Below are 13,084 nucleotides of genomic sequence, written 5' to 3' on the forward strand. Positions count from 1 at the left end.
CTATATTCCTTACGCTAACTGTTGAATCTTGATCAAGTAAATTTAAAATATTATTTTCTTTATTAATTGTTCTTGTTGTTCCTGGTCTACCAGAATTTATTTTATTTGGTCTCACATTCCCAGTTTCTCGATAACGTCGTTTAACGGCTCTAAATGTTTTTTTACTTGCTAATTTTCTTCTAGAAAACTTTTCTGCATAACGTGTCACAGCTGCACTAGAACATCCTAAACATTCGCCTAAGATTAATAACATGTCAGTGTATTCAAGATTTGAGTACATTTTGATTTGATTTTACAAATAACAAGGTTTCAAAACTCTAATTATTGTTAATTTACCGTCATAACAATCAATAAATGTCAGATTTCCATGGCACACTTGGAGAAAATAGAGGTATACCTATTAGAACTTTACCATTACTACCAGCATCAATTATTAAAAATTTTTTTTAATAAAATCCTTTATAAAAAGGTAGGTATATAAAAACCCAGTCGGGCTATGTTAAATAGACAAAACGTTTTCGGAATAAATATTCTATCATCAGTGTCAGGTTAATACATGAATGTAGCCACTAAATAACTAAAAACCCTTTAAAAATTACTAATTGAAATTTAGTTTACATTATTTCTTGTATAAAATTAAGATGGTAAAGTCACCGTTGAATTGGTAAAATGGCGACATGTGACTCTACATTAAGTTGCAAGTCCTGAGACGGTATGATAAAGGATTTTATTAAAAAATTTTTAATATATGGTATCCAGCCAACTACAGGAACTTAGTTTCCTTATGGACATCAATTATTACTTTATAATTTTCAAATCAAAATATTCCGAAAACGGTACACAGTATCGAGTTTTACCAAGAGTACCTTTTTCGTGTAAAATTGAATGATGTTTAAGTTTACTTGACATTTTGATTAATAATTATACTCTTAAAAAAGTTATATTGACTAATACTGAGTACGATCCGTGTAACTAGCTCCCTCCATGAGAATCAGATATAAAAACAAATTCATGGGATGTATCAGCTTTTTACCTACCCTAGAGACGGGGTTACCTTTTTTGAAACACCCTGTATATTGACAGATGTAATTGAAGCATATTTCAAGGCGGGTAATAAATCTGGCTCAATTTGTTTTTCCTCGGAAAATGTCCCATTCAAAACTACCAAGAATAGATAAAAACGAAAAACCTTTATTCTTGTCAAAAACATATTTCATATTTTTTAAATTAATTGACTATTACTTTCAGGTATCGATTTAAATTATCTAGCAATTTTACCGACTTATATTCTACATTTCTGACATTTTATTTGGTCAGTTTGAATGCTTGCCTCGTTAATGCTTGCCTTTACAAATACTGGTTCTTCTCTTTTTTCCAACCTTATTTTATAATTATAGGCAGCAGAATGTTGGTCTTTAAGCGTTTGCCGATCATTACCTTTTCTTGCCGCATCATTTTCCACTTCTGTTAGTAAAACATCTCTAATTTCAGGGTTTTTTCGGTATCTTCTTTGCTTTGAATGTGAAAAGATATTAGCCCTACAATGAAATATACTTGTGAAGCGATAAATTTTACCTGCCAAATAATTATCTTGCTCGTTTTTAGTTTCCAAAGCATAAAAGTAATCGAAAACTAGAGATTTCTCTTCATCAATAATTTTAGAATAACATTGAAACCGTGAACACCTAAAAGGAATATATATGTTTCACTCATCATTTTACATTTAATATGTGAAACGTACCTACAATTGGGACCTATTTGTACTTCTGCTTTGTCTATGCCCTTATAGTTAACAGGTTTTTGTCCCTTCACTCTTACCTGTTTTATCTCTACACGTCTCAGCACATTCCTGTTCTTTTTTAATAGCACATTTTCACTTGAACTTTGTCGTTCGAGTTCATTGTTACTTGTATTCATTATAAAACTAATTTTACTAAATTGGTTTATGGTGTTTACTTATAAAATCACACAACACAACTATTCGAAGGAACGTTAACCTATAAAAACCTTACGCAAGGGACGTAGGTAATTAGTCCTTCAATTCGTAGATGGCGTAAGCCCATTTCCGAAAAAAAAAAATGATATAATATGGAGTTTTTGCAAAGAACGCCTCAATTATCTCAGATACAATTTTTATTTGAAATATTTTTTTCTACAACATACAGGTTCTTGGTAAATGGATTTTTTTTTGAATTTTTACGTCACTACACGGGGGGTTTTAATGGGAAGCAAGGAGTTAAAAGTGGTAAACTTGTTTGCATCTTTTTGGGTGTCCAAAAATTGATATTTTCGGAAAATTCAGCTTGTGCGTATGATTTTTAGGTGTCAAATCGCTGACTGTAAACAAATGACTTTCAAGAAAAGTACAAAATAAGACACAAAAACAAGGGTTAGCAAAAAATTTTATACTATTGATGTCAAGGTTTATTTTACAAAAATATAAACAATATAATTTATTCCGATACCAAACTTTTCGTCGAGTTGATACACCCACAAGCTCTCTATTTTCAGAAAATCCGTCTATTTTCATTTTATGCGATGAGTAATTGCCATAAAAACAAAATATGTTAATATTATAAGGATCTTGGAAATCAAACCACCTCGCGAAAACGGTGTCATAATATTACATATTCAGTTGGCTTTGGACCAATATGTTCTAATCACCTCCAAATTTTGTACAATTGGTGCAAAACTGACACTTAGCATCCTGAAACAGTTTGCAGTTGTTGGTCTGTGATTACTTGAGTGTCGTCTTACTTCTCCTGGTAAGTACCTATAAGTTTTTTTTTGTAATAAAGGAAACCAAATCAGTTTAAAAGATTAGTCATATGTAAAATAGAGGACAGCAAAAATATAAAAAATATAATTGAAGGCTTTGTTTTGAAATATATGTCACATACATTTTTTTATTTTTAGCATTTGTTACTAGGTATTTTATAAAATTTATTTGATTGAATTGTAAATTCCGGTTTTCTTATTATGACTTTTAAAATTTATGTAAAATATTTTGGTACTGATATCCTTTGGCTGTCATCAATTTTATTGTTTCCTCATTTGTACTTGGATGTATGATATTTTTTTCTTAATGAAACTATAAATTTTCTAGTTGATATTTTTAGATTGTTTCTTAAATTTCCAATGCCTTGAATTGGTTTAAAATTACGTACGTTTAAGTCTTACGCTTAAACAATTAGCTTTCCACATTATTATCTATTATTTTATGTCATAGTTCAAATATGACTAATATGACTTTCTGTTGAATGAATCCTTTTTTGAGTTTTCCTTAGCTTATAACAAGAATCTTAATCTATACATTCTTTGTATTTATAGATCACCTGACTCTTCCACGGAACTATTTTTTCAGAACCTGTTAAATTTTTTAGACGATCTGCCCAATAAAAGTAGTACTGATGGATTATCCATAAAAATTTCCTTCGAAAAAGGTATATTTCCAGAGTGCCTAAAAACAGCCAATATGATTACTCTTCATAAGGGTGGTGAAAAATCTAATGTCTGCAACTATAGACCTATTGCCTTACTACCGGTCCTAACCAAAATTATTGAGAGACTTATAACAGCCCGACTTATGTCCTTTCTCGTTGAAAACAACATTTTATCACAAAGTCAGTTCGGCGTTTTATCTAATAAATGTACCACCGATGCTATGTTTTCTGTACTACATGAGGTCTATCAAGCACTAAACAATAATCTTTATACTGCCACTGTTTTCTCTGACTATGCCAAAGCTTTTGATTGTGTAAATCACGACATTTTGATAAAAAAAACTGAATTTTTACAGAATTCAAGCTATTTCTTTGAATTGGTTCCAATCTTACTTGAGGAATAGGAAACAACTAGTTAGAGCAAATGATACTGACTCTAGTCACAAAAGCATTGTATGTGGAGTACAACAAGGTTCAGTACTGGGTCCTCTACTTTTCCTTATTTTTATAAATGACACCACTAACTTAAAAATCGATGGAAACATTTTTCTTTTTGTTGATGATACCAGTATTACCTGGAAGAACTCTAATATTGCAACTCTTCATGCAATTATAACTTCTGATCTACTTAAAATATAAACCTGGTATGACTCTAATTTGCTCTCTTTTATATCCACGCTAACGTGGATAAGACAGTACCATTATCCTGTAACGGAGTTCTTCAACCCTTGCTTCTTAATAACAGCCAGATCCTTCCATAAAGGTTTTAATCCGCCAATGAATAAGCAGAATTGCTTATAAAGAGAAAGAAGAAGAACAGTACAAAATATAGTACAAAATTACTATTATAATCTAGAATTAGATTTGCTGTATCCGTTTAAATCCTAATATATTTTTGGTTTTTTTGGAATGAAGTATTAGTCCCCATTTCTGATTTTCTTTGGTCAACTTTCTTGTCACGTAGTACAAATCTTCTTTATCATTTGATATGATGGCCTGATCATATGCAAATTGTAGTTGATATAGGCAAGTATCATTCAATTCTATTCTCATCCCAAGACACTTTCTTTTTCTAGTATGTGATGTTTTTGCTAGATATATTTTAAATAACGTTGGAGAAATGCGGCAACCTTGAAGTAGCCTTTTCGTTAAAGCAAATTCAGGTGATGCCTATTTTAATTCGAGATGTCGATCTATTATATAAGTTATGAGCATGGGATTTATATTGGTATCTCGAAGTACTTCCCAATGTCTTGTCCGTGATCCGTAAAAAACTGCACATAACAAAAGTTAGGTATAATGCATTATCAGTACAAGTTCTGCCAGCCCTGAATTCAATTGGTTTTTCCTCCTTGAAATTGCAGTATTTTCTTCTATAAGATCACTTAATATTTCTCCATATAAACGAATAGGTAAACTGTTTACTGAGAGGACACGATAATTATTGAGGTCTTTATCAGAATCTTTTTCGTATATTGTGAGGATGTAGGCCACTTTTCATTGGTTGGGAACGAGATATCTATTTATGCACATATTAACAATTTTCGTGATCGAACAAAATAGATTTTCGGTGCAACATTTGAGAAGTTCGGCATCCACTGCTTCAGGATCACATGCTCTGCTATTTCTTAATGATATTACAGCTTTCCTTAGGACATTTTCAGTTACACTGCTTCTTCCCGTTGTATGTAAATATGTTCTCCAAGTGCCCTCTTATATTCATATTTTTCCTTATTTCCAGTGTTTTCTTGTTATTACCTGTATTGATATTTTTTCTTTTCTTTCTGATGTTATTGACTTTATAAATGTCCATGCTTATATTTTTATTTATCTCCCTATATAGGTATTAATTTCCTGACATTTTTTATTCTACAATTTGTTTTTTTTACGCTGTAATTGTTCTTCTTACATAGTTTTCCTAGGATTTTTGACTAGGAGTTTTATGTTTATTTCTGGGTCCCATTTACATCTGATGTTGCTTACGAAACAGTCGACCTTTGTTATCAGAGTAATCGGGAATATAATTTGCCCATATTTTCTATATTTCTTCTGTACTTGTATATTTCTTGTATTTTATTGCTTTTCATCATCATTATTATTTCCTTGGTATTTTAAATTATTTTCTTACAAATGCATGAGCTTTTTTTGTACTTTTTTGTATGGGTGCTTTTAAATTTTTATTTTTGCTGAGCGAAATAATTATTCTACTGAGCTATTACACCATTATCTAATATTACGTAGCAATGAAAGTTTCCTTTAGACCAATCCATCTCTTTCCCTCCACGTTTCCTTGTATTATAAAGCCAAGTAAATAGTATTTGAGTCCTCCAATTATATGGCGGAAGTATTGTGAGCAAGCATTCTAAATTCATCATTTTAAGAACATCTTCATTGGAAGTGTGCAAAACCCATGATATTTTTAGTATCCGTCAATAGCACCACAATTCGAATGCTTCTAATTTGTTAAGCATTGTGGTTTTAATATCCATGTCTAACAACCATATAAGAGGATACACACATAACATTTGAGGATCTTCTTGTGAATATGTATCAACAGGTTTTTGTCACACAAAACTGGCTTTCCAGGTCATAAAAGCTTTACGTGATATTTTAATCCTAGTGATAATCTCTTCATCATCAAATGGTTTACGCGTATCTCCTCTACTAATGTCTGCATATCTTGTAAATTTTTTGCAAGAACGGCTGTATCGTTAGCGTATCTGATGTTGTTGATTACTTCTTCGCCTAGACTTCTCTAAAGATTGCTTCACAGTATAGTTTAAAAGGCTGGGTGACAAAACCACCGGCAGGTGACCCTGTCGTACTCCACGTTTGATGGAAAGGTTTTCAGTACAACTATCTCAAAATTGTATTGAGGCTTCTTGATTTTAATATAAGTATTTGAACAGTCTTATATAGTAGTGGCCAAGTCCTGTTGCACGCAAGCTATCAAAAAGTGGTATACTCGGTCGAGTGTCTTCCCGAAGTCAACGAAACAAACATAAACGTTCTTTTGGGAACTCGTTGACTCGATTTCTAAATCCAAACTACTTATTACCCATTCTACTTTGGCTCGGAATACTCGGTTTGGAATAATTCGTAAAAGTATCTTAAGTGTGTGTCTCATCAAACTGATTAGTCTAAAATCGCTGGATTTATTGGGCCTGCTTTTTCTTTGGTAATGTTATAAACAGTAACTCCAACTGTTTGAAGAGTTTAAAGTTATTTACCAATTAAAAAGTTTAGTCAAATTTAGAAATTATATTATGCATTAACATATCTACGAAAACTGATTTTAAATAGCAAAAAATCGATGCTGATTTTTAAACTCATTGGTTTCCTTGTAAACAATCTCATTACCATCTTCATACAATATATACACAGTAAAATATTTGCAGAAGATGCTTAAATTAAGATACGATCCCGTCCACGGGTACGACTATTCATACGAAAATACCTATATCCCGGACTACAGAATCCATCGAGCGTATGATTACTATTTTGATTGGCCATGGAGATATCGCGTGTGGCTACCAAACAGACCTTACAGGCGATTTTTGCATAAGGAGCTTCGCGGAGTAAGTTTTTTGTTCTTTTTTTCTGCGATATCGACACATTTAAACATCAAATCAAAAATTGACAAAATTCTTTATATTGCATTCATAAATACTGAAGAACACATTAATGATTTGTTCTAAATTTAATCTTTCAAATAACACAGAGAGGATAATAGTCTGGTAGAAGGGTATCTTTTTGTATGAATCGAAGATTGGATAGTTAATAAGTATGCTGAATACGATTATGTAAGTCACCCATCTCGAAAAGTGGTACCAATTTTTATAAACTGTAATGTTATAAAGGTCACATCTTTATTCTTCTTCAAGTGCCATCTTCGTTTCGAAGATTGGCAATCATCAGGGCTATACGTATTTTCGAAACTGCTAACCGAAACAATTCGTTGTTGCTACAGCTATACCATTCCCTTAGATTCTTTAGCCAGGAGTTTCGTCTTCTTCCTATGGACCTTTTTCCTGCTATTTTCCCTTGCATAATTATTCGAAGCAGTTCATATCTTTCGCCTCTTGTAATGTGTCCCAAGTATTGCAGTTTTCGTTTTTTGATCGTAAATATGACTTCTTTTTCTTTATTCATTCTTCTCAAGACCTCGACATTTGTGACTCTCTCGTCCATGATATTCTCAGGATTCTGCGATACATCCACAGTTCAAATAACTCTAATTTTTTGGTATCAATCTTTTTCAACGTCCATGACTCCATTCCGTAGAACAGCACAGAAAGTACGTAACATCTCATCAGGCGAAGTTTCATTTTAAGGCTCAAATCTCTTCCGCAGAACACTCTCTTCATTTTAGTGAATATGGATCTGGCTTCTTCTATTCTTATTTTGATTTCTGCTGAGCTATCGTTGTCTTCATTTATAAAAGTGCCTAAATATTTGTATTTGCTAACTCGATCGATAATTTCATTGTGTAAAAATAAATTTTGGACATTTTGTGTTGATTTCGATATAACCATAAATTTAGTTTTCTTTATGTTCAAAGATAGTCCATATTCTTCGCTGCAGTCTGCTATCTTATTCACCAATGTCTGTAGCTCTTCAAGTGTTTCTGCGATCAGAACAGTGTCGTCGGCAAATCTCAGATTGTTTAATCTAACAGCATTTATTTTAATACCTACGGATTGCTCAGAGAGTGTTCTATTCATTACGTCTTCGGAATAGAGATTAAACAGGGTTGGTGACAGTATACACCCTTGTCTCACACCTCGCTTTATTTCAATTTCTTCAGTGGTATTATTCTCTACTCTCACTACTGCTTTCTGATTGTAGTACATATTTGCTATTAGTCGGATCTCTCGTTTATCTAAATTCTTTTCTGTCAGGAGTCTGATTAGGTGATCATGCCGCACTTTATCAAAGGTCTTGTTGTAATCTATGAAACATATGAATACATCTTGATTTATGTCAAGACATTTTTGAGACATAACGTTCAGTGCAAACAACGCCTCTCTTGTTCCAAGTCCATTTCGGAATCCAAACTGTGTATTATTGATGTCCATTTCCAGTTTTCTGTGTACTCTAGAGTGTATAATTTTAGGAATATTTTCAGTACATGGCTCTTGACAGACATCTTTATTAATTTATGTTTAAATAATTATTTTTTTTAAATTTCTTTATTAATTTATTAATTCCTTTACCTTCAGTTTCTTTTTTAATTTTTTTTTTCAAAAAGTAATTGGCACCCTCTCTCTTTCTTTTCTCTCTCTTTTTGTCCCGTAGAATAAATTAATATTTGCCCTCTCTCTTTCTGTCCGCTAGTAAATATTCTGTTCTATGTTGACAGAAGAGCTAATTCCACCATAGGCAAACGTCCTATTCGAATATTCTTATTTGCCTGTTTCTGAAATTTATAAATGATTTGCATTGGCAGTATCTATATGAAGGGCCTGCGTAGCGCAAGCGGTAGGATGCTCGCCTCGCAAGCTGGTGGTCCGGAGTTCGAATCCTACCGCCGGCAAGAACATCTAGACATTTTAAAAATGTCTATAGGCCCCAGGTCGACTCAGCCTAAATAAAAATGAGTACCTTGGGTAAAACCAGGGGTAATAATAGACGGTTGAAGCGTAGCACTGGCCATGTTACCTTCCTTGTATACCGTAGGCCCTAGATATAGCAGACTACCCTGCTATACTCCCAAAGCCGCGACAGCGGTATAAAACGGGAGACTATTATTATAGTATCTATATGATGTTTATATAGACGAGTTCTACCAATAAAATCTGTAGGATTCTTTTTTCTTTAAACCATTTAATAACATAGTTGAGTTGTGATTGCTGAATGTCAGAAATATTTTCAGAACTGATAATATCATTTACTACATAAGTAGATAAATCTGTAGCTTTAAATGAAACATTTGAAAAATCCAAAGAAAGTTGAAACAAATAAATAAAATTCACACCTAATGTCATTTTATGTGAAATTTCAGAAACTATTAACAAATTAAGTAATTGAGTTTTACTGCTCTTACTATTTCCTCTCGCAACAAAGTTTCTGTTGAGTTTCTTTCTTCGTCTGCTACATGTTGGGACTGCAACATGACAGGATATACTTTTTAAGTGTGCAATAAACCCAAAATAATGTTTTGTCATGATTGTGGATTTAAGAATATCACTACAATATGAATGTAGGATATCCAAAAAATGGTTTGGATGAACATTCCAAGAAAAACTTTTCGAAAACGTTCAAACAGCCAAAGTCAGTGAGTGTTTCTAAGCAACGTATACCTGAAACTGCTTCTTCTTTTATAAATTTCAGAAACAGGCAAAAAAGAATATTCCCACTACGTTTAGAAAAGGTGATTGACAGAAGGTAGGGAAAGATTAAAATCAAGTTTAGCACAGATGTCATATGACGTATGCCTATGATGGAATTAGCTCTTCTCTCAACATAGAACAGAATATTTACTAGCAGACAGGATTTACCTCTCTAGCAAGGGAGGAGAGGATATATTATTCGTTGACGGACGAGGCAAAGAAACAGGAAATGACTGCAGATAAACTCATGTACAACAAAAGTGAAATATAGAAAGATAGACAAGAAAACAAAAATAAAAGACGAAGACTACAGGACAAAAAAATAAAGAGTTGAAAATTAACACATGGAACATAAGAACTATGCTAAATGGAATTACCGATTAATGTCTCACCAAAAACTCACCCTGTATGTTATATATTTAAAGTTTATAGATTAAAAGTTATTAATATTTTTAAGTAAAAAAATCGAAGATTTAGTCTAACTTTTAGTCCTCATAACTGTTTACATAGTGCATACTTCCCTAAAAGTTGCACATAAATAGAAAGTTTCAACATATTTAGACAATTTACTATTGAAACAAAAATGAGAGAAACTTTCTTTTCATTGAGTTTTCAATCAAAAACATCCAGCGAGCAGCATTTAATATCAAGATAAATACATTCTAGAGTTGTTTCGATATCGCAGAGTTTTTTATATAATCTGGCCCAAAATTATTTTCAGTAATTCCTTTTTTATTTTTTTTAGGTACGAGATATCGTCTACATGGCCTAATTAATATAATAATGTAATTGAATGCGACGCATTTTTTTGTAAATATTTTAACATGTTTTAATATTTTTAATCTTATAAAATTAATATTGTACTGATTTTTATAGCTTATTTTACAACTAATTAATAAATTGGTTTTACAAAATTTAGTCGTTTTTTAGCTCCTTTTCACTCTTTCTTTTTTACTTACTGGTAGCCCATATAAAACCTAAAAATCTGTTGCACATTTTTCATTTCTATTTATAATACAACTACTACATATTTAAAAATGGTCGTCTTAAATTATAACAAAAATTAAAACAGTACATACACATGCATAACATTATACTAACGACAAATTTAAATAAATATAATATTAGTTAGCCACCAAGCCACAGCAAAGTGGCACATATCTTCTTCTTAAGGTGCCTTATCCATTACTGAAGGTTCGTTACAACTACAGCAAATTGCTCCCTATTTTAAGCTGTTATTAGTATCGAATGTGTGCACATGCCTGTCAAGTCTCTTACATTTTTCAGCCAGGAAACGCTTACGCTTTTTCGTAGTCGATAAAACTGAGAACATGTATACAACAAATAGAGCATTGTGTACCCCGGAGGTAAAGGACACTATGTCCATTTTTATCGAAATTTAGATTATTTCACTTTTGAATATAACTTTTCTGGCTCTACACATAGGTAAACCATACTATGTCCAGAGACAATTTTACGGCAAGTTACCGACTTTTTAATAAACACCAAGTCCACTTCCAGTCAGAGGTAAACAACACCATGTGTTGTTGTTTGCCTTGGACTTGGACTTGGTGTTGTTTACCTCTACTATATGTGTGCACCGTCATTTATCATCCGGACATAGTGTTATGTACCCTTGTACACTTCCCGTCATATAAAAATCATACACTTTTTTTTCCCAATGTAAACCAGTGTTCAGACCAGAGATATATAAGAGAGCCTCTCTTACATATCTCTGGTTCAGACTGGAGACAATGGTTCGTGAAACAATTCATTGTTGCCATCACAGATAACGGAATTGCACTAAATCTAAATAAAAAAAAAAACGTTCAAAAATGTGTTTAGATAAATATTATTTTTATCATTAACAACAAAAAACGGTATCTAATAAATTTAATAACCAAAGAGACGGTTGAGTTAATGTCCAAAATGTTTGAAGAATTTTTTAATAATGGAGATATGACAAAATACTATTATTTCAGCAGTTTCGAATTATAATACATATATTTAAATTCCACACTTGTTCACTGTAAAAGTTATTCATTTTGTATTAATTTCAAATTAAATTTTTAATTTTTCCAGTGTGTTTTATTTATTCTAGTATGCCACAACTTAATACAGTTTTGTGCTACACTTTACGAGAAACGAATGACAGCTCTCGATTTGAAATTAAACATAATAATTTAAAGTCATGTCTAAATTTTTTATTTTTTAACATTATTTTTGAATTAAAATATTTTTATAAATTATAATAAAGCACGATTCAAGTCCTTCTTTTAGCTGGTTTGATATAATATATTCGTTATAAGAAATAAGTGGACGAAAATGATAATTTGTTTGGAGATGAAAATTCGGATATTGATAAAATCTATGAGCCTCTAAGTGGTGAAAGCTCAGAATCGGACGACAATGATATGAAACGTATAAGTAAACCAGCGAAAACAAAGGTAAAAGAGAAAGCTATTATTACTCCTACGATTAGTGGGGCAATAAAAAAAATCTTCTTCAGGACGATTTATCCCTGAGCAGTGATGCAGGCAATTTCAATGAACATAATGAAGTTATTTTAGAAGAAGACAAAAATGTTTAAAGAAAGGTACAAAATATAACTAAGTGCAAACAAAAAGGTAAAAAACGTGTAGTAAATGAACAAAATTGGGCCTGTAATGTTCGCAAACGAAAAATAGCTGGTGGAGAAGAGTATCTCAGTAAAAGAGGCAAAGACATGCCTGCAAAAATGTTAAAGCCCCCTTGCATGTGTCGCATGAAATGCTCTGAAAGATTGCCAGAATACGAAAGACAAAAAATTTTCAACTCATACTGGACTGAGACAAACGTTTCAGATCTTAAAAAGCAATTTATCTTCTCATGTATCGACATTCAACCTACTCTTCGATCAAGAAAAAAAGATCTAAATTCTACCAAATCTAAAAATAATACATTACACTACCATTTTACAGTAAACAATCAGCTATTGAAGGTGTGCAAGGTTATGTTTTTAAATACATCTTGTACATCTAATTTAGTAGTAGTAAATATGTTGAAAAAAATTGAGCCAGGAGGTTTAATAAAAGCTGATCAAAGAGGTAGACACACGCCAACCAATAAAACTCCTACCGAAACCATAAATAGTATACATCAACATATTAAATAATTCCCAAAATACGAGAGTCATTATTCCAGAGAAAAGAGTAAGAGAGATTATCTGGGCACAGAACTTACAATAGAAAAGATGTATTAACTGTACTTTGATGAATGCAATGAAAGATATGAAGATCCAAAGCTCAGAGCAAAAAAGTGGTTGTACGC

The 13,084-nt window shown here is 32.0% G+C and overlaps 1 protein-coding gene across 7 annotated transcripts in view; it reads left to right on the forward strand.

The window, feature by feature from the left end:
* The window catches only part of LOC140449211 (uncharacterized), a 335,545-nt gene that overhangs the window by 172,395 nt on the left and 150,066 nt on the right, over window positions 1-13,084 (forward strand). The window contains exon 1 of one of the 7 annotated variants that reach the window (XM_072542386.1): window positions 2,607-2,765. The exons of the other annotated variants lie outside the window; for them this stretch is intronic. The gene's annotated coding sequence lies outside the window, so the exon portion shown is untranslated. Of the gene's footprint in view, window positions 1-2,606; window positions 2,766-13,084 lie in introns of those variants that run through there. 7 annotated transcript variants of the gene reach the window in all.

Source organism: Diabrotica undecimpunctata, chromosome 8, assembly GCF_040954645.1.
Source record: "Diabrotica undecimpunctata isolate CICGRU chromosome 8, icDiaUnde3, whole genome shotgun sequence".
Taxonomy (NCBI): domain Eukaryota; kingdom Metazoa; phylum Arthropoda; class Insecta; order Coleoptera; family Chrysomelidae; genus Diabrotica; species Diabrotica undecimpunctata.